General features: G+C 45.0%; 1 protein-coding gene and 2 long non-coding RNA genes across 3 annotated transcripts in view; 2 read left to right on the top strand and 1 right to left on the bottom strand.

The window, feature by feature from the left end:
- The window catches only part of LOC140119633 (uncharacterized), a 149,918-nt gene that overhangs the window by 70,315 nt on the left and 55,721 nt on the right, over positions 1-23,882 (bottom strand). The window lies entirely within an intron of this gene.
- LOC140119631 (dermaseptin-H3-like) overlaps positions 1-23,882 on the top strand; it is an 82,254-nt gene that overhangs the window by 9,325 nt on the left and 49,047 nt on the right. The window lies entirely within an intron of this gene.
- LOC140116811 (uncharacterized) lies at positions 13,437-22,155 on the top strand. The gene is made up of 3 exons (XR_011852976.1): positions 13,437-13,542; positions 18,475-18,555; positions 21,855-22,155. It is a non-coding gene; the product is annotated as an uncharacterized lncRNA (long non-coding RNA).

Genomic DNA, 23,882 nt, shown 5'->3' with positions numbered 1-23,882 from the left:
TGTGGAGGCAGCTATAAAGACGACGTGTGGCTGCTATGGAGACAATTAAATTTCGATAGTGCCTGTATGTGGCAGTCCAAAAAAGTTTTCAAACCAGAGGAGCAGGTAGGTGGTCCTCCAGAAAAATTAAATAGATTGAGTGCCTGTATGTGGCAGTCCCAAAAATTGTTTAAAACAGAGGACCGGGTAGGTGGCCCTCCAGAAAAATTAAATACATAGAGTACTATAGCTAGAGCCAGTTGGCCCTGGCAAAAAATAGCCAGTTTCCTCTGCTTTAGTATACAAAGAGGAGGAGAAGGAGGACAATAAGGAGGAGGAGTGCATACATTATTCAAGTTGAGCTTCTTTCACCTGGTGGAGAATGGAAATCCTGAGAAATCCAGCCTTTATTCATCTTAATAAGCATCAGCCTGTCAGTGCTGTCAGTCGACAGGCGTGTACGCTTATCGGTGATGATGCCACCAGCTGCACTGAAAACCCGCTCAGACAACACGCTAGCGGCAAGGCAGGCAAGAACCTCCAAGGCGTACAGCACCAGTTTGGGCCACATGTCCAGCTTTGAAACCCAGTAGTTGTAGGGAGCTGTGTGATCATTTAGGACGTTGGTATGGTCAGCTACGTACACTATCACCATCTTTCTGTAAAGATCAGCCCTACTCTGCTGAGACTGGGGACAGGTGACAGTGTCTTGCTGGGGTGACATAAAACTGGCAAAGGCCTTGTAAAGCGTACGCCTGCCAGTGCTGGACAAGCTGCCTGCTCGCCTACTCTCCCTCGCTACTTGTCCCGCAGAACTACGCACTCTGCCGCTAGCGCTGTCAGAAGGGAAATACTGTTTCAGCTTGTGCACCAGGGCCTGCTGGTATTCATGCATTCTCACACTCCTTTCCTCTCCAGGGATGAGAGTGGAAAGATTTTGCTTGTACCGTGGGTCCAGGAGAGTGAATACCCAGTAATCGGTGCTGGAATAAATTCTTTGAACGTGAGGGTCACGGGATAGGCAGCATAGCATTAAATCTGCCATATGCGCCAGAGTCCCAACTCGCAAGAATTCACTCCCCTCACTGGCCTGACTGTCCATTTCCTCCACCTCCAACTCCTCCAACTCCTCTTCTTCTGCCCATACACGCTGAACAGTGAAGGACTGAGCAATGCTCCCGTCTTCTGTTTCGCCAACATTCTCCTCCTCTTCCTCCTCATCCTCCTCCACCTCCTCCAATATGCGCTGAGAAACAGACCTGAGGGTGCTTCGGCTATCAACAAGGGAATCTTCTTCCCCCGTCTCTTGTGACGAGCGCAAAGCTTCTGACTGACCAGAGAGTTTTTCAACAGGCCAAGCAGCGGGATGGTGAGGCTGATGATGGCGGCATCGCCACTGACCATCTGTGTTGACTCCTCAAAGTTACTCAGCACCTGACAGATATCAGACATCCACGTCCACTCCTCATTGTAGACTTGAGGAAGCTGACTGACCTGACTACCAGTTCTGGTGGAAGTTGACATCTGGCAGTCTACAATCGCTCTGCGCTGCTGGTAAACTCTGGATAACATGGTTAATGTTGAATTCTACCTCGTGGGCACTTCGCACAACAGTCGGTGAGCGGGCAGTTGGAGGCGGCGCTGCGCTGCCCTGAGAGTGGCAGCATCTGTGCTGGACTTCCTGAAATGTGCACAGATGTGGCGCACCTTCGTGAGCAAATCAGACAGATTGGGGTATGTCTTAAGGAACCGCTAAACTATGAGATTTAACACATGGGCCAGGCATGGCACATGTGTCAGTCTGCCGAGATGCAGAGCCGCCACAAGGTTACGGCCGTTGTCACACACAACCATGCCTGGCTTCAGGTTCAGCGGTGCCAGCCACAGATCAGTCTGCGCCGTGATGCCCTGTAATAGCTCTTGGGCGGTGTGCCTTTTATCGCCTAGGCTCAGCAGTTTGAGCACCGCTTGCTGTCGCTTATTGACGGCACTGCTGCTGTGCCTAGAGCTACCGACTGATGGCGCCGTGCCCACGGATGGTAATTCGGAGGAGGAGGTGCAGGAGGGGGAGGAGGAGGAGGAGGCATGGTAGGCCTGAGAGACCGGCCCCAGGCCTGAATGACCAGCCCCAGGGTCAGACTCGGTCCCAGACTCCACCAAGTTAACCCAATGTGCCGTCAGCTAAATAAACAGTGGCCCTGCCCGGCAGCACTCGTCAACATGTCCGTGGTCAGGTGGACCTTGTCAGAAACGGCGTTGGTCAGGGCACGTATGATGTTCTCTGACACGTGCTTGTGCAGGGCTGGGACGGCACATCGGGAAAAGTAGTGGCGGCTGGGCACCGAATACCGAGGGGCGGCCGCCGCCATGAGGTTGCAGAAGGCCTCGGTCTCTACCAGCCTATAGGGCGCATCTCCAGGCTCAGTAATTTGGAGATGTGGACATTGAGGGATTGGGCGTGTGGGTGAGTTGCACTGTGTTTCCTCTTGCGCTCCAGCGTCTCGGGTATAGAGAGCTGGAAGCTGCGCATGGAGACATTGGTGGATGCTGTGGAGGATCGTGGAGGCGAAGGTGTGGTTTTCGCACGGGAGGTGTTTGAGCCGGGGTCCTGGGCAGGGGGCTGACTAGCAGAGGCAGCAGATGACACAGGGGAAGGAGCAGTGGTGTGCCCGGCAGGAGGTGAACGGCCTTGGTGCCATTGAGTGGGGTGTTTAGCATTCATATGCCTGCGCATACTGTTGGTGGTTAAGCTGGTAGTGGTGGAACCCCTGCTGATCCTGGTGTGGCACAGGTTGCACACCACAGTCCGTCTTTCATCCGGTGTTTCTTAAAAGAACCTCCAGACTTCCGAAAAATCTAGCCCTCACCACGGGAGCTTCACTACATGAAACGTTTGGCGCTGATGCACGAGCTCTGGCCCTGCCTCTCCGTCTGGCCCCACCACTGCCTCTTTCAACCTGTTCTCGTCGAGGACTCGCCTCCGTCTCAGAAGCACTGTGTTCACCCGGCCTATCAACCCAGCTTGGGTCTGTCACCTCATCATCCTCCGATCCCTCAGTCTGCTCCCCCCTCGGAATTCCTGCCCTGACAACAACTTCACCACTGTCTGACAACCGTGTCTCCTCATCGTCCGACACCTCTTTACACACTTCTTCCACTACTTCAATATTGTCATCATCACCCACAGACTGCGACCGGACAAGTGGTTTGTAACTCTGGGAAGGGTCCAGAAAACAGTTCCTCAGAGTATGCCGGTTCAAATGCCAAATTTTGCTGGGAGGGGGCAGACTGGGGGGAAGGAGGCTGAGGTGGAGGAGCTGGAGGAGTGCTGATTTTGGTGACATGGGTGGACTGCATGGAAGACTGACTGGTGGACAAATGGCTAGAAGCATTGTCCGCAATCCACGACATCACCTGTTCGCACTGTTCTGGCCTCAACAGTGCTCTACCACAAGTCCCAGTAACTTGAGACATGAACCTAGGGAGTGTAGCTCTGCGGCGTTCCCCTGCTCCCTCATCAGCAGGTGGTGTCTCACCCCGCCCAGGACCACGTCCTCTGACCCCTGCAGTAGTTGGAAGCCCACGACCTCGTCCTCTACCCCTACCCCTCAGGTTCAACATTTTCAAAATTAAAGTGTAAACTGTAAATTCTTTTTGTGTTTTTTTTGTTTTTTTGTGTTTTTTTTTTTTTAACAAAACAATCAGAAGAAATCACACAGCAGCCACAAAAGATGATGATGATTGCTATGGCTAGTTTCTAACCTACACTGACAGCACACAACTGGATTTTGTGGTGTGCCTATCACTTTACGTTTTGGAAAAAATAATAAATAAAAATCGGCAGACTGTGCCTAATTCAATCACACCCCTAATAAGTTGTCCCACTTAGGTGTTTGAGATGGATACGTGTGTCCCTAAGAGCTAAATAGAACGTTCCCAAGTCTCCCTGCAAATTCCTCACAATATGGTACTAGCTGTACTACTAGTGCCAGCAAGCCCAGCCACAAGCAAAGAAAAAAAAATATTCTAGCCCTAACAAGGGCTGTTGGGTTCTTGTAGACTCACTCCTGCCTAACAGTAAGCTAATATAACACCCTAACGCTATCCATGCAGCAGCAGCAGTTCTCTCCCTAACGGCATCCAGACAGAGAATGACGCGAGCAGCGCGGGCAGCGGCTAGTCTATTCCAGGGTCACCTGATCTGGCCAGCCAACCACTGCTATCGACGTGTAAGGGTACCACGTCATGCTGGGTGGAGTGCAGAGTCTCCTGGCTTGTGATTGGCTCTGTTTCTGGCCGCCAAAAATCAAAACGGCGGGAGATGCCATTTTCTCGAGCTGGCGAAATATTCGTCCGAGCAACGAGCAGTTTCGAGTACGCTAATGCTCGAACAAGTGTGTTCGCTCATCTCTATTCAACACTTGTTGGAGGTTGAGGTGGGGTCATGCGCTCTCAGAGTTCTCCGCAGCAGCTGGCTCCTCATGCCCAGTAGGAATTGATTTAGTCCTCTCCATAGTCGGTGGGTGTTTGCTGCATTTTGCAGCAAACACCTGCGATCCGTACTAGCCTTAAAAAGCCGCATCACTGCCCCCATGTTGGCTTAGATCTTGGCTTGATCTGTTGCTATGACAGCCTAAACATTATTATTATTATAAAAACAGGCATATCATAAATGCAGTGATATCTTTTACATTTTTGTATTTTTTTAGTAACAACAAGTAATATTCTGTGACTCAGCAATGTTAACATTTCTGACAGATCAGACATGACTTTCCTGAAGAAATCTCTGTTCCTTGTACTTTTGCTTGGATTTGTCTCCCTCTCCATCTGTAAAGAGGAGTAAGTATATGTGTTGTGTAAGTTATACTATTAATTTAAGGGGATAGTTCTATTACTAGGATAATCCCGGACCCTGTAATTGGTGCCAGTACAACTAGCGGGACATCCAATAATCCTGACCATGAAGGGGCAGCACTCCTGGTATAAGTGAGGGGGATGGGAGACAGGCAATGCTACGGAATAGAGAGACACAGGAGGGAGAGGATGTATCAGGCTGCAGAGTGACAAACATGTTATGGTTCCCCCAATCAGGTGGTTCAATAAGTACCTGTGTTGGAAATGAAGACACCATTTTTGTTTTCATCATAGTCCCCTTTTAGAAAGACACTTCTCCCAACGTTCCTGCCATTTTTTTTAACCCCTCCAAAAAGTAGGATTTGTAGATCTCTCCAAAATATGCCTCTGTCTCGGCGATGACTTCCTCGCTTGAGCTAAATTTTTTTCCCGCAAGCCAATCGGGTGAATACGGGCGGTTCGGCAGCAATTCATAACGCAATTAATGCAGTTTGGTGGCAACAACTCCGGATGAATGTGCTGCTGCGTTATCGTGGTGAAACAGCACCTTCTTTTTTGCCAAATGCGGCCGTGTCTCCTTCAATTCTTTGTGGAAGCGGTCCAATCACTCACTGTAGTATTGTCCAATGATCATTTTTACTTTTTCTAAAAAATCCATGTGGATGATGACATTCGCATCCCAAAAAATTGTCGCCATAACTTTTCTGACCGATGGGACCGTCTTCACCTTCTTTGGAGCAGATTCACCGGGAAAAATCCATTGTTTGGATTGTTGCTTAGTTTCTGGTGTGTAATGATGAATCCAGGTTTCATCAACGGTGACAACCCGACGCAAAAACTCCTTCGGATCTCGCTTATATTGCTCCAAACACGAAGCTTCAAAGTTATCAGCCGCATCCGCTTGTTGCCCACCATGAGCAATTACGGCACCCTTCAGGCCGACAATTTTTTAATCGCCAACTTATCGTGTAAAATATGAATTGCCCATCCAGTTGACGCATCTAGGGCCTCTGCTACTTCACGCACTTTCGTTTGTCAATCAGCGAGTATCATGTCGTGGACTTTTTGAATGATTTCCTCGGTAACCACCTCTGCCAGCGTCCTGGTCGCTCCTCATCAAAAACGGATGTTCACCCACGTTTAAATTTGTTGAACATATATCTAACCTTGGATCGTAGATGGCAAAGTTTCCCCACAAGCAGCATCCAACTTTGCTTTTATCTCCTCGCATTTTTTCTCATCCAAAAACGAAAAGCAAATTACCGAATGATTCTGCTCTTTTTCCATCTTAGCGTCAAATGGCTGCCAAATCCAAACTGATCATGAAAAACCAAGCCAACATAAAGCGGAGATTCAGGAAATGTTATCTATAAAGTTATTATGGTGCTATGCCCCTCTACTTGAAAAGCAAATAATTTAGAACGTTTTTGACAAATTTACATTTTTTTCATAAATTAAACGCAAAAGTTATCATCCAAATATTTCCCCTAATTTAAAGTACAATATGTGACGAGAAAGCAATCTTAAAATGACCTGGATTTGTTAAAGGACATCTATCACCAGATCAAGGATTGTAATGTAAACCCAGCACACTGACATACTGGTGTGTGCCCCCCCACTCTAGCAGGATCTGCTCTTCTTTTAGCTTCTTATGCCCTGGCTTTAACAAAATAAAAAGGATCTTAAAATTATGCCAATGAGCCTGGAGCCCCTCATACTCATTTGCATCATTTTAAAAGACCTTTTTTCTTAAAAACAAGGGCATAAGAATCTAATATAACAGCAGATCCTGCACACCAGTATTTCTGTATGTTTGCTTTACAATCCTTGATCTCATGGTAGATGTATTTTAAATCATTTATAACGACTTATAGTGACTCTGGGAATCGGGCTTTGTCTGGATCCTTAAAGTGGCTTGGTCTTTAAGGGGTTAAAGGAGAGCAGATCCTATCAGAGGGGGCACACACCGGCATGTCAGTGTGCCTGGTGCACAATCCTTCATCCTGGATAAGCCCTCAGGCATGCAAACATTAATACAGTATATATTTTAGATGCAATCGTATAGATAAAATACTATACAGAATCTCAGCAGTTGGGGATCCAGGTATAATTTTGCCTAAAACCGGAGGAGACCATCAATGCCCCAGAGCTGGATCACAGGGGAAGGAGGAGCCGACTACTGGGAATTTTCGGTTTGCTTTGAATTTTATTGTTCTGTATAATGAATAACGGGGGTAAAGCTGTGACCGTGCAGGGGGCAGCACTAACATTGTCTATGTCATAAATTAATTGTAGCAGAAATAATTAAGTTTAAAAAATAAATAGCAAATAGAATTTCAATAGATTTATACTCTTCTCCTGCCTTCACAGCAAACGACAAGATGATGAAGAGCACGAAGAGGAACGTGAAGTGGAGGGAGCTCACGACAGAGAGAAGAGAATAGAAATAGCAGCAATATGGTGCAAGTTAACAAGCCCAGAACCTGAAAAATGCCAATTTTTATAGCCCTGAACACAATAAAGCAGAAATATCTAACATTATGGTCTGTATTCCTTGTATATAAGGAACCTGACTCCACCCAGTCCTGTAGGAAACAATGGGGGTCATTTACTAAGGGCCCGATTCGCGGTTTCCCGACGTGTTACCCGAATATTTCCGATTTGCGCCGATTTTCCCTGAATTGCCCCGGGATTTTGGTGCACGCGATCGGATTGTGGCACATCGGCGCCGGCATGCGCGGGACGGAAAACGGGGGGCGTGGCCGAACGAAAACCCGCCGTATTCGGAAAAACCGCCGCATTTAAAAACGGAAAATCTGTCGCGGAGCTTGCACTTACCTTCACTCAGCCGGCCTCGATGTATTCCAGTGCGTTCCGATGCTTTTCAGCGCAGCAGCGCCACCTGGTGGACGGCGGAGGAACTGCCTTAGTGAATCCCGGCCGGACCGGAATCCACCGCAGAGAAGGCGCCGCTGGATCGCGAATGGACCGGGTAAGTAAATCTGCCCCAATGGGTAAGTCTTTAGTAGAGATGAGCAGATCATTAATTTTTCTGCCACAAATGGAATCCAAATATTTTATGATTTGCTTCGGACTGATATTTAAAAATGTTGTTCACCCTATAGATGAGAAGGAAAGGGAAGGGGGGAGGTTGTGTGATGGCAAATTTGAAAAAAGAAATGTAAAATTTAACAAAACAAGATAAGGTTTGCTGCGCGGTTGTTAGAGGAGGGTGTCGGCTATAATATATTTCGGGAAGGGATTAATAGAGAATGTGAAGGAATTAGAGAATGTGTTATTTTGTTATCCTGAGTACATATAAGAATCTTATCTTTGTGGAAGGAATACCCCTTTAAGTTAGCTAAGAAGGATAGAATCTTCCACCACTCATCTTTCTACACTGCTGGTCTGCCCCTGGTCAGAGAACTGGTCCAATAATCTTATGGGCAAGGACTATGTTTGTATTGTCCAGTCTTTGTCTCTGTGCTTGCTATTTCGGGAACATCCACCAGTTGTCACCTACCACTTAGGTTAGGCTGGGCATTAAGATAGGGACACCTGGTAACTTATGAATCAACACAGGTGATTTGTAGACATCTGGCTGGGAAGGGGAGAAATTTGCTTCATCCTGTTGCTACAGGCAGCTAAAGCATTTGACAGGGTGTAGTGAGAATAAGAAACAACAGTCATAGTTTAACACAGTTAAACATACTGTATGGGTGTTTGCTATATGGCACAGAAAGGGAATGTCCATCACAGTAGGGAATTTTAATATATGCGATTTGGGCAGTAGCCCAGGGTGCTGTCAGGGCTTGGGGTCAGTGAACCCCCTGCACCAACGGGGATGATGACACAAGTCAAAACCTGGTACCGGAATCTAAGTGGCACCCGGTCTTCAGCAGAGCCCATCCCAAAGCAGGTTGGTCTTGCTGCAGCGTGGTACCACCAGGTCGTTCCATAGGCGCGACTTGTCCGCGGTGGCAGCCAAGGTCGAGGTACACAATCGGCAGGCAATCTGGTGGTCAGGGACAGGCAATAGGTCGATGCAGGCAGCAAAGGTTCAAAGTCACAGACGATGCAAGAGGTTCTGGCAGTGAATGAGTGTAATCAGGAACAGGTCCGGGTCACAACGGTAGGTCAATACACAGAAATAACTTGCCGGGAACAGCTTTCTCTTAGGCATTGAGCACAAAGATCCGGCAGGGTGTGCAGGAAGAGGCAGGTTTAAATAGATTTATGGGAAATGGCCAATGCCAATTAACGGTGCTGGCCCTTTAAATTCCCTGTAGCCGATGCATGCGCGACTGAGGAGACGGGACGCGGTCACACTGGCCGCGAACGGGAATCAGGAGCGGGGAGCAGTGCGAGTGCCGCGCCAGCAAACACAGAGGGGCACGAGTGAGCCCGTCACCTGCGATTTGGGTCACGGGAGAACCCGTGCCATTGCAAGGCTTCTAGTTGGCTTACGGCCACCCAAACCACCCACCAAATTTTATACTCATAAGGACCTTCACCCACAAAATCCTTGTACATCTATTCTTACTTTCAATACATATGTACACATGAGCCATTTAAGAACCATTGAATGTCCTCCAAGGTGCAAGAAACTTGCACCATATGTAGGAAGCGAATCGCAGACTTATTGGGGCTACAGAAATTATGCAGTGCATGGGCCATTGCAGTGCTAATATTCCCCTGGTCCACTAGCAAAGAAATCTCAAGATATGCATTGGGGCATGCAGAAATACAGCATAAACTGTCGAAATCCAAGGCAATGAAAAACTACTGGCATGGGATATATAAGGGAAGAAATTAAGATTTCCCTCCCATTGGATGTAGGGGTAGCATTTTTTGTGGTCTTACAGTTCCCTTTCTCCTGGGAACAAGAGGTGAAGGTGTTGGCCCTGGATCAAGTGACTGCAAGAAATTTAAAACATTCCTGTAGTCATCTCTACTGTATTTTTGGGTGAACCCCCTTGCCTCCCAGGTCCAGATGGAGGGAGTAGTGATTTCCCTTTTGTAGGAAACTTCCTCCAGGAGAGTTCATGACTGGATCAATTTTTTTAATCTGTAGCACTTGAAGAGTCCCAGCAAATAATGGTCCTGGCAGTTTAAAATGACACAGGCTTACTGATAGATACAAAGCTAGAATAGACCCTGATCATTTTTTGTGGAACTTTATCTATCTCCTAAATAATCTGTCCATAACCAATGCAAATGGGGGCTATGGATGCTAAAGTCAGAAGAGAGCAATTCCCTGTGTCTGCATAATGTTAAACCAGGCCAATTCCTGGCAAACCACGAAATACTGATTATTATATGAAAAACTCCAGTCGGAAACAGTTTGGGGGATTATTGGATTCTTTGACATATTGCCTGTGTTCTGACCATCCATTTGTATCTTAATTCTGTACTCCATTGTCTTTGTTTTGACCCATATCTGTACGACTACACTGCTATGCTTGTCCTGTCCTAGTCTCGGTGTTTGTACTTTGGTGCAGGAAGGGAACGTCGACCAGTTGTCACCTACCATTAAGGGTAGGCTGCACAATTAGGTACAAACAACTGAAAAGGGTTTTATCTTAGGGCTTGTTGTCCTTCTCTGTGTTTGCAGTGTGTTTGCTGTGTAAGCCGTTCCCTAACAGAAGTGTAAGAGTAGCTAAACAAAATTCAGCTTTTTTTTTCGACTTTCATTGAGGGTGTTAAATATTGTGCTACTCTTGTAGGTTAGTTTGTTCTATACCCAATATGTAATGGAGGAACTGGGGAAAATAAAATGGACACCAATAATGAGCCCTTATTCTGAATCCACCAGACTCGCCCTACCTACCTATTCAATCCACCTTAAGCAGTGGCCAGTAACTGGTTGGCAAGTGCCAAACACTGAAACAAGGACAAAACAATATAAAACAGATCAGAAGAATTGCAAATCAAAGTTACGACACAGAGAGCAAACAATTTACATAAATCACTAAATGGTTGAGTTGCCTGATCACAATCCAAAGGTCAAGATTCCAGGAAAACAATGATCAGAGTCACAAACAAAGAATCGAGCTAAATAGAAAAAAATCCATAGCCAAAACATTCGGAAGGATGGTCAGGACTCTTATGTGGTCTCAAAGCCCCGGCCTCAATAGTAATTGGGCCAGAATCCAAAGATCCAGACAACACAGGTAACAGGTGAGTAGTGTGAAAAGCTGTCAATCACAATGGATTAACTAATGATGAACCAGGGCCAATGCTGCAGGAATGAGACGGCTGTGGTGCTAGGCAATCCAAAATAACCAGCAAAATCTGTGTTCCCACTACTGTTTTAGAAAAAGGCAAAAATTAGCAATCAACGCCTCCACTACCACATTCTTCCAGTATTATATCAGCATAGATACATACCCCATAAATTGTTATGTGATTGCATATCTCACTCAAGTAGGGCACAACATATTTGCCACTAAAATGTAAAAAATAATACTTACAAACCTGAGTCTTCCTATGACCCAAGGCTGTGATGTGACCCGATTGCCGCCCCCGATGACGTCACGGGGAACAATGATCTTCACCAAGATGGCAGCACCCATGTGCCACCATCTTTTTGAAGTCGCCAGTAGCTAACACCGATCGCGGGTGTTACCGGTAAGTGTTTACTGCAATATGTAGAAAACCGGCTATGGAGAGGGCTCAGCCCATGAGGCCTCTCCATTCATCCATAGCTGACACATGACGTACTAGTACATCACGCATCGGCAAGAGGCTAAAATGCTATAAATAAATCAGAACATTTATCTGCTCAAACCATAAAACCCCTCTCCATTCACAACATTGAGCAAGCCGCTCGACCACTAAATGACATCCACGCAGTCTACCCTCTACCCTGTACAGGGAAAACCGGAATACATGCATGAAGGGGACCTCTCCAACATGCCAAATTCTATCCAATGTGAGTTCTGGCCTATAATGGCTCTGATGACAAACTGCCATCAGGTGAATGAAGACAATGGGGCAGATTTACTTACCCGGTCCTGTCGCGCTCCCTGCTGTGCGTTGTTCGACGAGGATTCAGGCCTGCCGTGATTCAATAAGGTCGTGCGTCCAATTTCCTCCATGTGTTTCTTCCCGCTGATGTCCGCCGCAGTTCACCTTCGTTTGTTGGGTTGTCCGACGGCACGTCCCCCGATTTCTGTCGCATGCAAGCCGGGGCCGATGCGCCACAATTCGATCGCGTGCACCAAAACCATGGGGCAATTCGCCGCAAAAAGGAAATCTTTGGGAAACCCAACAGAATCGCTGTCCGCGGAACTTAGTAAATGTGCCCCAATGAGATGAGTGCTAACTGTTGCTAAAACAAGGTTCAAAAACCATAGAGGGTACAAAATCTTTCAAGAATAATGGATTTTTGAATTGCAATAGCAATTACGTGGTTTACGTTTTTGAGTGTTCCATCGGTCTGAAGATGTATGTTGATGGTGCCATAAGAATGTTTAGGGTTAGTTTTTTTATCATCTTTGCTCCATCACAGGAACATGTCCTAATAAATCAATTGCAATAGCAGCAAAACACTGAACTGACAGACATCAACAAACGGTGTATCCAGAGATAGTGGGGAAAACTAAGGAAAACAAGGCGAGAGACAAGCGCACTGATGGTGTAGACCAGTGATGGCAAACCTTCTAGACACCGAGTGCCCAAACTACAGCCAAAACCCACATATTTTGGCAATTTAGGCAGTAACTTATTACTCCATGCTCTGTCACAGGTTTAAATCATATAGGCCCCTGAGGACAGCAATACAGTAGAAAGAAGGAGAAGAAGTTTGGATTATCATTGTAGCTTCCTTCCAGGGTTCTGGGCTGCCTGGGACTGCTAGACCTTGAGTCCTGTTTGGTGAACTCTGCGCTGGGATGATGGCGTGGGTGCCCATAGAGAGGGCTCTGAGTGCCACCTCTGGCACCCATGCCATAGGTTCGCCACCACTGGTGTAGACTGTTAGTATTTCTACAGAGATGGCAGAGGTATCATATCGCTGGATCATCACCTGGTTGAAGGTTGTGGAATAGCTACAACCACACGTCAAGCACAGAGATCAGAGGTGGCGCTATTTTTTTCCAATTTGCTGCCAGTTGGGCTCCTTACGTCATGGATTGTCCATCGAGATGGAATATATGTGGAAGAAAGAGTCTACTTTGCATATATATATATATATCTCTTAGAGGTAAGAAGCGTTTTGGATCCCCCATCATTAGAGATGCATGTGAATAGTTGTTCAATAGACACTTCCCTTGCCCAAATATAGGGGGTACACATCAGAATAGGGATCCTACCCCAGGATACATATAAATCAAAAACACTTCTTAAAGACAAACAGTGTTCCAGTGGATGTTGTCAAACACTACAAGAAATAGTTAAGGTTACTGTTTTGCGTATCTTAGGATTCATGAATTGGCTCTTGACAAATGTCATCATGAAACAATATATGTGTGTACCCAGTCTAGTAATATATGCAGGTAAATGTAACAAACATGTGATGAACACATCTATGTACAGTGGAGATCACAAGGATCAGGTCTGGTGATTAGTCTCTGATGATGACTCATGAAGCTCCTCCCCCAAGCTTAGTCCCGCCCCCAAGTTACTGGTATAATAACCCCCATCCCAAGAAGTGATCTGTACTGAGGTGTCCTGTCCTCCTGTGTGCTGCACTTTCTCTATCACAAGGTAGGTTGTTTTTTTCTTCCATGTAGGACCTGCAGTGCCCTGGTCCAAGATATGAGTAGCCCAGAGACCTGATGATTGTATGTAAGTTAAGAATACATCACGTCAATCTTTAAAAGTTTTGTCTTAGATAAAATTAACTATTTGCAGGGGCTGTTAAATTTTATATAAAGAATATTTTTTCTCTAATCTAGTGGAAGCGATACTTTATAACTTCACGAAAGAGAAAGATGGAAAAAAATGGATGGCACTAACTGCACCGAGCGTCACCCTGTTTTGCCCACGGGGTGGCAGTCAGCAGGCAGGATGCAGAAACCCCCTTATAAGTGTTGGTGGATTCGAAGGGTTAATGCAGAGTGGCTTATGCAGAGACTTTATGATGGTGAAAGCCTTAAGTGACATTCTGGCTTGTTAAAAGGCTTGACGTAAAAAAAAATATCGGAAAAAAAAAACGCTTTAGCCTGGGCACCAGGGGAAGGGAGTCTCTCGATCATGGATGTTTCCCACTGCATGGAGATAGAAGTAGGTCGGGCTGCTCCGAATAAGCACGGAATAGTGCGGATAATGGTTGCTCTGGCGTGGGATTTAGAAAAATCTAAAAACAATATTTATTTAGGCCATTTAAAAAAACTTTATTTGCACATGAAAAAAGAAGAGGAAAACGCACGCCTGTACTGGATGTATTGTCTATTTTGCAGTTCTTTGTGTAATCACAAGGGTGCACCTTAGAGGTAAAGGTTTCTCCCTCCTTGACTAACTTGTTTATATCCCGGTGGGAAGAAGTATACTGTAAACAATCAATGTAATGAATGCCTTTGTAAAGTGGTATGATTGCATTTTGATAAAGTCTGGTCCTCCCGAAAAAAGTAAGTGAATTCAATAACTACGGTATTACTTGAGTATAAGCTGAGTTTTTCAGCACAACTCGGCTTATACTCGAGTCAAGAAAAAAAATTTACTCACCTACCGACGCCCCCGGCAGGTCCTCTTCTATCCATCATGGCCCCGGCATCTGCTCCGCTCCCGGTCCGTGTCCCTGTCCACGCTATAGATTACAGGTACCGGCAGACTATATACTACAGGTGCTGGCCGGCTATATACTACAGGGGCTAGCAGTCTATATACTACAGTGGCTGGCAGGCTATGTACTACAGGGGCAGGCAGGCTATATACTACACGGGCAAGCAGGCTATATACTACAGGGGCTGGCAGGCTATATACTACATGGGCAGGTAGGCTATATACTACAGGGGCAGACAGGCTATATACTACACGGGCAAGAAGGCTATATACTTGGGTGGCAGGCAGGCTATATACTACAGGGGCTGGCAGGCTATGTACTACAGGGGCAGGCAGGCTATATACTACACGGGCAAGCAGGCTATATACTTGGGTGGCAGGCAGGCTATATACTACAAGGGCTGTCAGGCTATATACTACAGGGGCAGGCAGGATATATACTACAGGGGCAAGCAGGCTATATACTACATTGGCAAGCAGGCTATATACTTGGGTGGCAGGCAGGCTATATACCGGTAACACCCACCAATTACGGGTGTTAACCCGTTTGTCGCATTAAAGAGCTGATGTTGTGTGGGCACCGCTATCTTGGCTCGGATTGTGGCTCCCCATGATGTTCCCAGCGGGTATGGGTGGATACACTCTCTAATGTGTTTGCAGCGCAACACTCTCTGGGAAAGGTAGTTTCTGCAGCACAGAAATGTCCATAACAGGGAAGTTCCAGTTGTAAATAATAGAAAGAGGAAGGACAAAAAAATATGCAGAGAAGACTCAAGGTAAAAATGGTATCTCGGATGATTAGAGATGAGCGAGCACTAAAATGCTCGGGTGCTCGTTATTCGAGACAAACTTTTGCCGATGCTCGAGTGCTCGTCTCGAATAACGAGCCCCATTGAATGTGTCATTTTATTGAGAAATAATGGGGTTCATTTTTTAAGGGCCCAATTCGCGTTTTCCCGACGTGTTACAGTATTGAAACATCTGCAATGTGTTCTTCACTGAAGAACACATTGCAGTTGTTTCCGTACATCTGCTAACTTATCAGAAGACACAAGTGCAGAACGGTGTTCTTCGCAATAGAATGTGAAGAACGATATGTGTGAAGAACAACTTGCAGATGTTTCCTTACATCTGGAATGTGTTCTTCACACATATTGTTATTCACTGTGTTCTTCACTGTGTTCTTCACTTAAATGATCCTGTGTTCACTGAAGAACACATTGCAGATGTTTCCATTCATCTGCTAACTTATCAGAAGACAATTTGCATTGACTCGAGCAGTTCTTCAGCGGGTGAAATACTCGTCCAAGCAACAAGCCATTTCGAGTACGCTAAAACTCGAACGAGCATCAAGCTCGGACGAATATACTCACTCATCTCTACTGATGATGGCATGAGCACAAAGCAGAAGCACATTTCTATTTTTAAATTAAAAGAACCGGGATCACCCCATTCTCTCGGTCTTGCGTGTAGCCTCGACCTGAGCCACAAGTGAGCCAGGTCACTTCCCAGGTCTTGCTTTGAATCAAGATAAGACATGTTCATTAGGAAGATGAATTGTGAATACTGGAAGCATCTGGGGGAAATGTATGGCCCTGGAAAACCTCTTTAGCCAATCACAGGTGTTTTAAATGTAACACATGACCAGATATTGGGGCACATTTACTTATCCGGTCCTTTTGCGATCCCCGATCCAGACTGTCCAACAAGGATGAAGTCCGGCGCGATTCACCAAGATCGTGCGCTCGATATCCTACATGTGACACTTCCCCGCTCAGGTCCGCCGGAGTCCACCATCTTCTTCCCGGTGTATGTGAGTGCATGTCTTGCGGCACAATTTGAATGTTAACCCCTTACCGGGACCCGGTACATAGCCGGTAAGTCTTTGCTGCATATTGCCGGCAACGATCGCGGGTGTTTTCGGGCTGATCACCGCCGCCGCCATCTTTCTGAGGATCGTCGCTCTCCGTGACGTCATCGGAGAGCGTCGACCTGTCGCCATGGTAGCCTCGGGTCTCACAAAGACCCGAGGATACTTCGTTTTAACTCATTCATTACAATGTGCTATCAGCACATTGTAATGTATAAGGAGTAAAACCCCCATATACTGCCTTACTGTAGTATGTCAGTATGTGATAGGACCTTACAGACAACCTAGGGTTAATGTACCCTTGGGAGTCGGAAATATAGTAAAAATAAAAATAAAAAAAAAGTAAAAAAAAAAATATAATAAAAAGCCCTAAAAACTCAAATCACCCCCCTTTCCCTAGAACTGATATAAATATAAATAAACAGTAAAAATCATAAACACATTAGGTATCGCCACGTCCGAAAATGCCCGATCTATCAAAATATAATAACGCTTTTTCACTGCGTTTAACCCCGTAACGGAAAATCGTGCCCAAAGTCGAAAATGGCACTTTTTTGCCATTTAAAAAAAAATTAAAAATGCAATTAAAAGTGATCAAAAGGTCGTACAGTCCTAAAAATGATAGCATTGTAAACGTCATCAAAATCCGCAAAAAAGGCACCACCCACAGCTCCATACACCAAAGTATAAAAAAGTTATTAGCCCCAGAAGGTGGCAAAATCCCCCCCAAAATTTTTGCACTGGAGGTTTTAATTTTTTTAAATGTATGAAGACATTATAAAACCTATACAAATTTGTTATTCCCGTGATCGTACTGACCCAAAGAATAAAGTAGAAATGTCAATTGGGGCGTACAGTGAAATCCGTAAAATCCAAGCCCACAAGAATACGGCACAAATGCGTTTTTTTACCAATTTCACTGCATTTGGAATTTTTTTCCCGCTTCCCAGTACACGACATGGAATATTAAATACCAACATTTTGAAGTGTAATTTGTTATGCAGAAAATAAGCCGGCACACAGATCTGTACATGGAAAAATTAAAAAGTTACAGATTTTTGAAGGTGGGGAGTGAAAAATGAAAACGCAAAAACGAAAAAGGGCTGCGGCGTTAAGGGGTTAAATCCCATGCTCTGTCCGAATCAGTCAGGTTGTCCGACAGCCACGCCCCCCGATTTGTGATGCATGAACATTGGCACATGCGATCACGTGCGCCAAAAACCCTGGTTAAATGCGCCGCAAATCGGAAATAGTCGGGAAATCCGACCAAAATGCGGTTTGCAGACCCTTAGTATATATGCCCCATTGTCTTGCTCGCTTAGAAACTGTCTCATATCCTCATTTTAGGTATATTGGTTAGGACATTGGGGCACATTTACTTACCCGGTCCAGTCGCGATCCAGCGGCGCGTTCACTAACAAGGATTCGGGTCTTCCGGGATTCACTAAGGTTCGTGCACCCAATATCCAGCAGGTGTCGTTGCTGCACCGCGGTCAGCCGAAGTTCACCTGCTTCGTCCCGGTGCATGTAAGTGCTGATCTAGCGTCACAAATTATTTTTTTAATTCTGCGGTTTTTCCGACTCCGTCGGGTTGTCCGACGGCCACGCCCCCCGATTTCTGTCGCGTTAAAGCCGGCACAATGGCGCAAAAATCCGATCGCATGTGCCAAATTCCTGGGGCAATTCAGGGCAAATCGGAAATTGTCGGGAGACCCGACGAAAGTGCATGATTCGGACCCTTAGTAGATGAGCCCCATTGAGCTGCATAGGCAAGAAAAAGTGTAATGCAGTGCAAAGACTCCCACTATGCTCCCTTCTACCAATGAAATAAAAGATTACAATTTAAGGAACAGTGAGTGCTTCCCGTTTTTTTTTTATTCCTTTTCTCTTTTGGAAATGAAATATTGCTACTAAAGGCTATGAGCTCCGCCATTTGCAATCTTTACTTCTAAATGAAACAATGGTTTCCTAGGATGGACATTCCTTATTGAGTTTCCAAATTATGTTGTTTATATTTTTTTAACTTTTTACATTTTTTTTGACAGATCAGACATGACTTTCCTGAAGAAATCACTTCTCCTTGCACTTTTCCTTGAATTTGTCTCTTTTTCCATCTGTGATGATGGGTAAGTATCTGTGTATGTTGAAATAATTCATTAACCCTAGAATGTGTATTGGGGGCCTTTTAGGCCCCCGTGTTTACTTTTTTGCTATTATCTGTTATAAGAATTTTGAAACTCTAGATATTCCTCAAGTATTTTGTTATTGTCACTATCCAGTTGTTCATATAATTATTTTGTTAGGCATTTTGGTGAAAACCATATCTGTACAGTACAGGGGGGCAATTTAGGACCCCGGCTATTTCTATCATGTACTCAGCAGTGTTTTCAGTTACTTTATTTGTAGTCAGGTCTATAGGGGGAGGGGCCAGGGGATGGATGGATCATGCCATGTGAGGATGTCATATGATTTTGGAGAGGGAGTGAGAAAGCCCTGACATCTGAACAGAATATTGGCAAAGGCAAAATATTTATTCCCATGTCCAAGCGGCACATAAAATATAACTTTTATTAGTGTGAAGTAAAAATAAAGAAGACTTCCCCCAATTAAATCAATTTCTTTAAAAACCCAACGTTTGTGTGGAGCGTGTCTTTGTTATTAATATTTATCATTTAATGGTCTGGTCTGTTCACAATGGTAGGTGTTAGCAATGGCTCCGTGTGAGCTCGGCTGCTGAGTTTATTGTATTAATTGTAACAATATATTTATATATATCTATATCAAAGAGTGTCTCATCTCTGACCCTAAATCTCAGTGTCTATTAGATTTCCATTCATAGGCACTAGGTGTCAATGTTGTTATTCCTATGATCTCATTAGTATTCAGCTTTCTAGTCACCCTGTCAGCTCTGTAGGAGCTCCGCTGCTGAGATAGTTATGTTAATTGTAACAATGTATTGAAGAGTATCTTGTTGTTGACACTAGGTGTCAGTGTTTATTAAGTGTCCATTCATAGATACGGAGCGGACGCACTTTTGTCGGGTTTCCAGACTTTTTCCGTTTTGTTCCGAATTCCGCCTGAATTTTGATGCACGCGATCGGATTGTGGCACATCGGCGCACTGGCTTTCACGTGACAGAAAAGGGGGTGCGTGGCCGACGGAAAAGCCGACGGATTTGAAAAAAAACGCGGAATTTAAAAAACCAAGTGTGTCGCAAAATCAAGCACTCACATGCACCGAGAAGAACCAGGTGAACTCCGGCGGACCTCGGCGCAGCAGCGACACCTGGTGGGCATCGGGCGCATGGCCTTAGTGAATCGCCGGAAGACCCGAATCCTCGTTGGAGAACGCACCGCTGGATCGCGAGTGTCAATATTGTTATTCCTTTGAACTCGGTAGTGTACGGCTCTCTCGTTACTCACTCAGCTTTCTCCATAGTACGGCGATTGCTACTTTCATGCCAACGACTAACTCTGTCTGCAGCTCAGAATTGCCCCTTCCGATTCCTAGCAAAGCTACACTATTCCACACATTAGTGAAATTAAAAAAACATATCTATCAGCCCCCCAACATGTTCGCCAGTTCCCTGGCTTCCTCAGGTCTGCCATGACATCATCGCAGCTCCGCCGACTGTCATGCAACACAAATCGGTGCGGGATTTAAAATTCAAATTGTGCTGCAAGTCATGCACTTAAATTCACCAGGAAGAAGGAGGTGAACTCCGGGGACCTGAGCGGGGAAGCGACACATGCAGGAACTCGGGCGCACCATCTTAGTGTTTCATGCCCGACTTCATCCTCGTTGGACAACGCACCTCGGGGATTGCAACAGGATCGGGTAAGTAAATGTGCCCCATTGTACCACTTGTGGGGAAAATGTCTGTAAAGAAAATTTTTCAGAAAAGATAACATGTGAAAATGGTTTGGAAGACCAATAAAATGGAAAAAAAAAAAGTTATAAGAGAAATGTAGCTGCATCAAGATATTCTTACCTTTTTCTGTTTGAAATTTGGAAAAAAAAAAGGTTTTTGGGTGTTTTCTACAAAAATTTGGAATTAAAATGTTGTGCATTAGTCATATCTTATTTTGTCATTTTGAAATATACTTCTCTATATGATTTGCATGTGGGCTTAAAAGGCCCCAATTACCTAAAAGTGTAGATTTGTGACTTCATGCATTTTAGAGTTAAAGGGATATTACTAGTGATGGGTTATTTCATTACCGGTACTTGGGGTTGATTAGAGTTGGTCTACCTGAACCACCACTGCTCCTGATAATGAAGGGGCAGAACTGGTGGTAAAGGTGAGGGGGGATGGGGGAGAGGCAAAGCTGATGGGGCAGATTTACTTACCTGGTCCATTCGCGATCCAGCGGCGCGTTCTCTGCGCTGGATTCGGGTCCGGCCGGGATTTATGATGGCAGTTCCTCCGCCGTCCACCAGGTGGCGCTGCTGCGCTGAAGAGCATCTGAACGCGCCGGAATACAAAAGCTTTTTTTAATTTTTAAAAAATCTATAAAACACTAATAATACAATACCTGTATGAATCTGGTATCACACTGATCGTATACACCAAAATAATAGAGAGAAGTGTCATTTGGAGCGAAAGTTAAGGCTGCAAAAAAAAGTTGTGCTAAATACAATTTTTCGGAATTTTTCTTTTAACAGTATTTGGAATTTTTTGGAGCTTCCTCGTATTTTCTATGGAATATTGAATATTGACAATAGTAGGTAAAGCTTGAAACAAGCCTCATACAGCTCTGTACACAAAAAATGATGGATTTTTGAGGGTTTAGTTGGAATATAGAAATGTAAAATAAAAAAGGGCATCAACGGAAAGGGGTTTAATAATAATTACTGAAGTGTAATATCAGCCATGACCGGTCTCCCACAATTGTCGTCCATGTGATCCATCTATCCCCCCATGATCCTACACAATGGGGAGGTCCCTATGAGGTTTCCTCTGCAGGACTATAGTATATTCCCCCAGTGACTGTCACCTGTAATATTATCTCTGCTGACACCAGATCCGGCTGCCTTCCCATCAGCAGCCGGAGAAGGAGAGAAATTGAGGGTCGGATTAGGACCTGCTGTAGGCTGTATGAATATTGTAAGCTTCTTGGGGTATGGAGGATGTGTCCCTTCTGCTGCTTTCAATCTGTGGTTTCAGAAGCTTTGGAGGACCTTCAAAGGTCCTGAAATGTCTCTTGTGTACATGTGTTTGAGAGCAGGAATAGATGTACGAAAATTTCATGGGTGAAGGTCCTTCTCACTATAACATTTGGTGGGTTGTTTGGGTGGCCATGGGTCCCCTAGAAGGCCACAACCCAAACCACCTACATTATAATCCACTACAGGAGGAATAAATTGTGAAAAAAACATAGGAAATAAATGTTTTAATCATTTTTATATTCTCCTATCTTCACAGTAAAAGACAAGAGGACAGCAAACTTGAAGAGGAGCGTGAGGTGGAAGATGTGCTAAAGCAAGCAAAGAGTGGAATTAGTTTGGAAGCTATAAAGAAACTTAGGGGTAGTGCTAAAAAATCCCACTGGCTCGTAAAAGACATTGGATTAAATATCCATAAAGGATAAATATTAGTTGTTCCTTATACATTGAAGCGGATTAACTAATATGAAGCTCGGACTTTTTTGCATATTGCATCAAATCCTGCGGGAAATGTCGGTCCAGTATATGTATATTTGATACTTGCCATAAATATATGTATCTCCTTTATCATATGTTTCCTTGTGTTTTTCTTGGTGCGTCATCTACTGCAGCTCAGGTTTTGTTTGGTCTTGTATGAGGTGCTCAGATTGTTGCTCGCTTCAGGGACTGGTGGCAGAGCGTGCATAGGACACATCTTGTCTTCTGAAAATGCTTGATAAAATGCCAAGCGAGGGAGATCCTCTAGGCCGGCCTTTGTGTGCTGAGTCCCTGGGCGGTAGCAGGTGATGAGCTCCCTGGCGCGCCTTTTCAACCTTCCACATCTTCTGCTGGCTACTTGGGGCTTCCTGACCACCAGCTCTTCCTCCAAATTATTATTGCTTTTTTTTCCCGAATCTTTCGGGTTGTCCGACGGCCACGCCCCCCCCCCCCCCCCCCGATTTCTGTTGTGTGAAAGCCGCTGCCGATGCGCCACAAGCCGATCCATGTTGGGTCTAGGACCATCACCCCTCAGATCTTCTTCCACTGAACCCTCCCCATTGCCCTCCTTGTCAGTCTCCACACTGCAGAAAGCAAGAGCAGTTGACCCTTGGGTTTCATCCTCCTTATGGTAGATGTCCTGCAATTGTCCACTGTCTACATCATCATCCGCCAACTCCAGTGATTGGTCATCCGGGAATGCTATGTCTGAAACTGGGGCAGGTGGATGGTCTATGCGATTCCATCTAGGAGAGATATAATAGAGCTTAAGTGACTGATCCATGACCTGTATCTGAGACGACCTAGCTTTATTGAACAGGAGGAAGGTGGTAGGCTGTGCAATTGTCGGAATTGTCCCCTTTCTTACAGAACCTCAGGTATTCTAATAGTTTCCATAGGCTGCTGAGTGAGCTCAAAGAAATCACACCAAAACTGGAGTATGGAATAAAGATTTTCCTCAACAGGAAGTGGTACTGATCAAAACAGGAAGTAGATCTGGCCTTTATTGCTGACACATACCATTATATACAAACTTCACAGTTAGTAAGGAGTGACTACATAGATGATTGGTTGTCTCTATCATCACATAAACGTAACACTGTAGCATCATTTCCCCATAGTCCATGTATGGGTGTGATAGTTCTGCTCATGCTCAGTGGATCTGTGATGTTGGAAGCAGAAATTCTCTGTAATTTCTAGGAAGTGGCTGGGTACAAGACATCTATCTATTCCAGAAAGTGTGCTGCCAGTATAAGGCACATACTGGGGGTCAATCCACAGGCACCATCTTAGTTTCAGCATTTAGCAAGGATGCAAAATAAAAGCCTTTTTATGAATCATACAGTAATACTTCACACAATCACGAGAGATGGAGCAGGATCAACCTAATGGAACTTGAGACACTCTTTGCGATATAATTTATGAATGTCTTAATTCCATCTGGCTTTCTTAGAGCACTATTGTGGCCTACAAGAATATGCTGCAAACCCTGGCACCTGGATACACCAGAGAAAGTAGCAGAGACAGATGTAGCATAACCTCTCCCTGCAGGACCAACTCCATCACCACGAGAGCTGCCTCCTCTCCCACGAACAGTGCCGGTTGGGTCTACTATTCCCTACCCATGCCGTCTTCTAGCTTAATGACTCTAACAGCATTTTATTCGGTTTTAATATATATTTTTTTTATTATTTCTTTGTTGATTTCTTTTTTATCTTATTATTTTAATCCTTTCCTATTCCTTTATACATTTTTGTTTTTCCACCTTTTACTTCCCTCTTTCCATCAGCCATATCCATTTTTTAAAATT

The sequence above is a fragment of the Engystomops pustulosus genome, chromosome 2 (genome assembly GCF_040894005.1).
Source record: "Engystomops pustulosus chromosome 2, aEngPut4.maternal, whole genome shotgun sequence".
NCBI lineage: Eukaryota > Metazoa > Chordata > Amphibia > Anura > Leptodactylidae > Engystomops > Engystomops pustulosus.
Note: the sequence above shows the minus strand (reverse complement) of the source record. Positions and strands in the feature narration are given on the sequence as shown.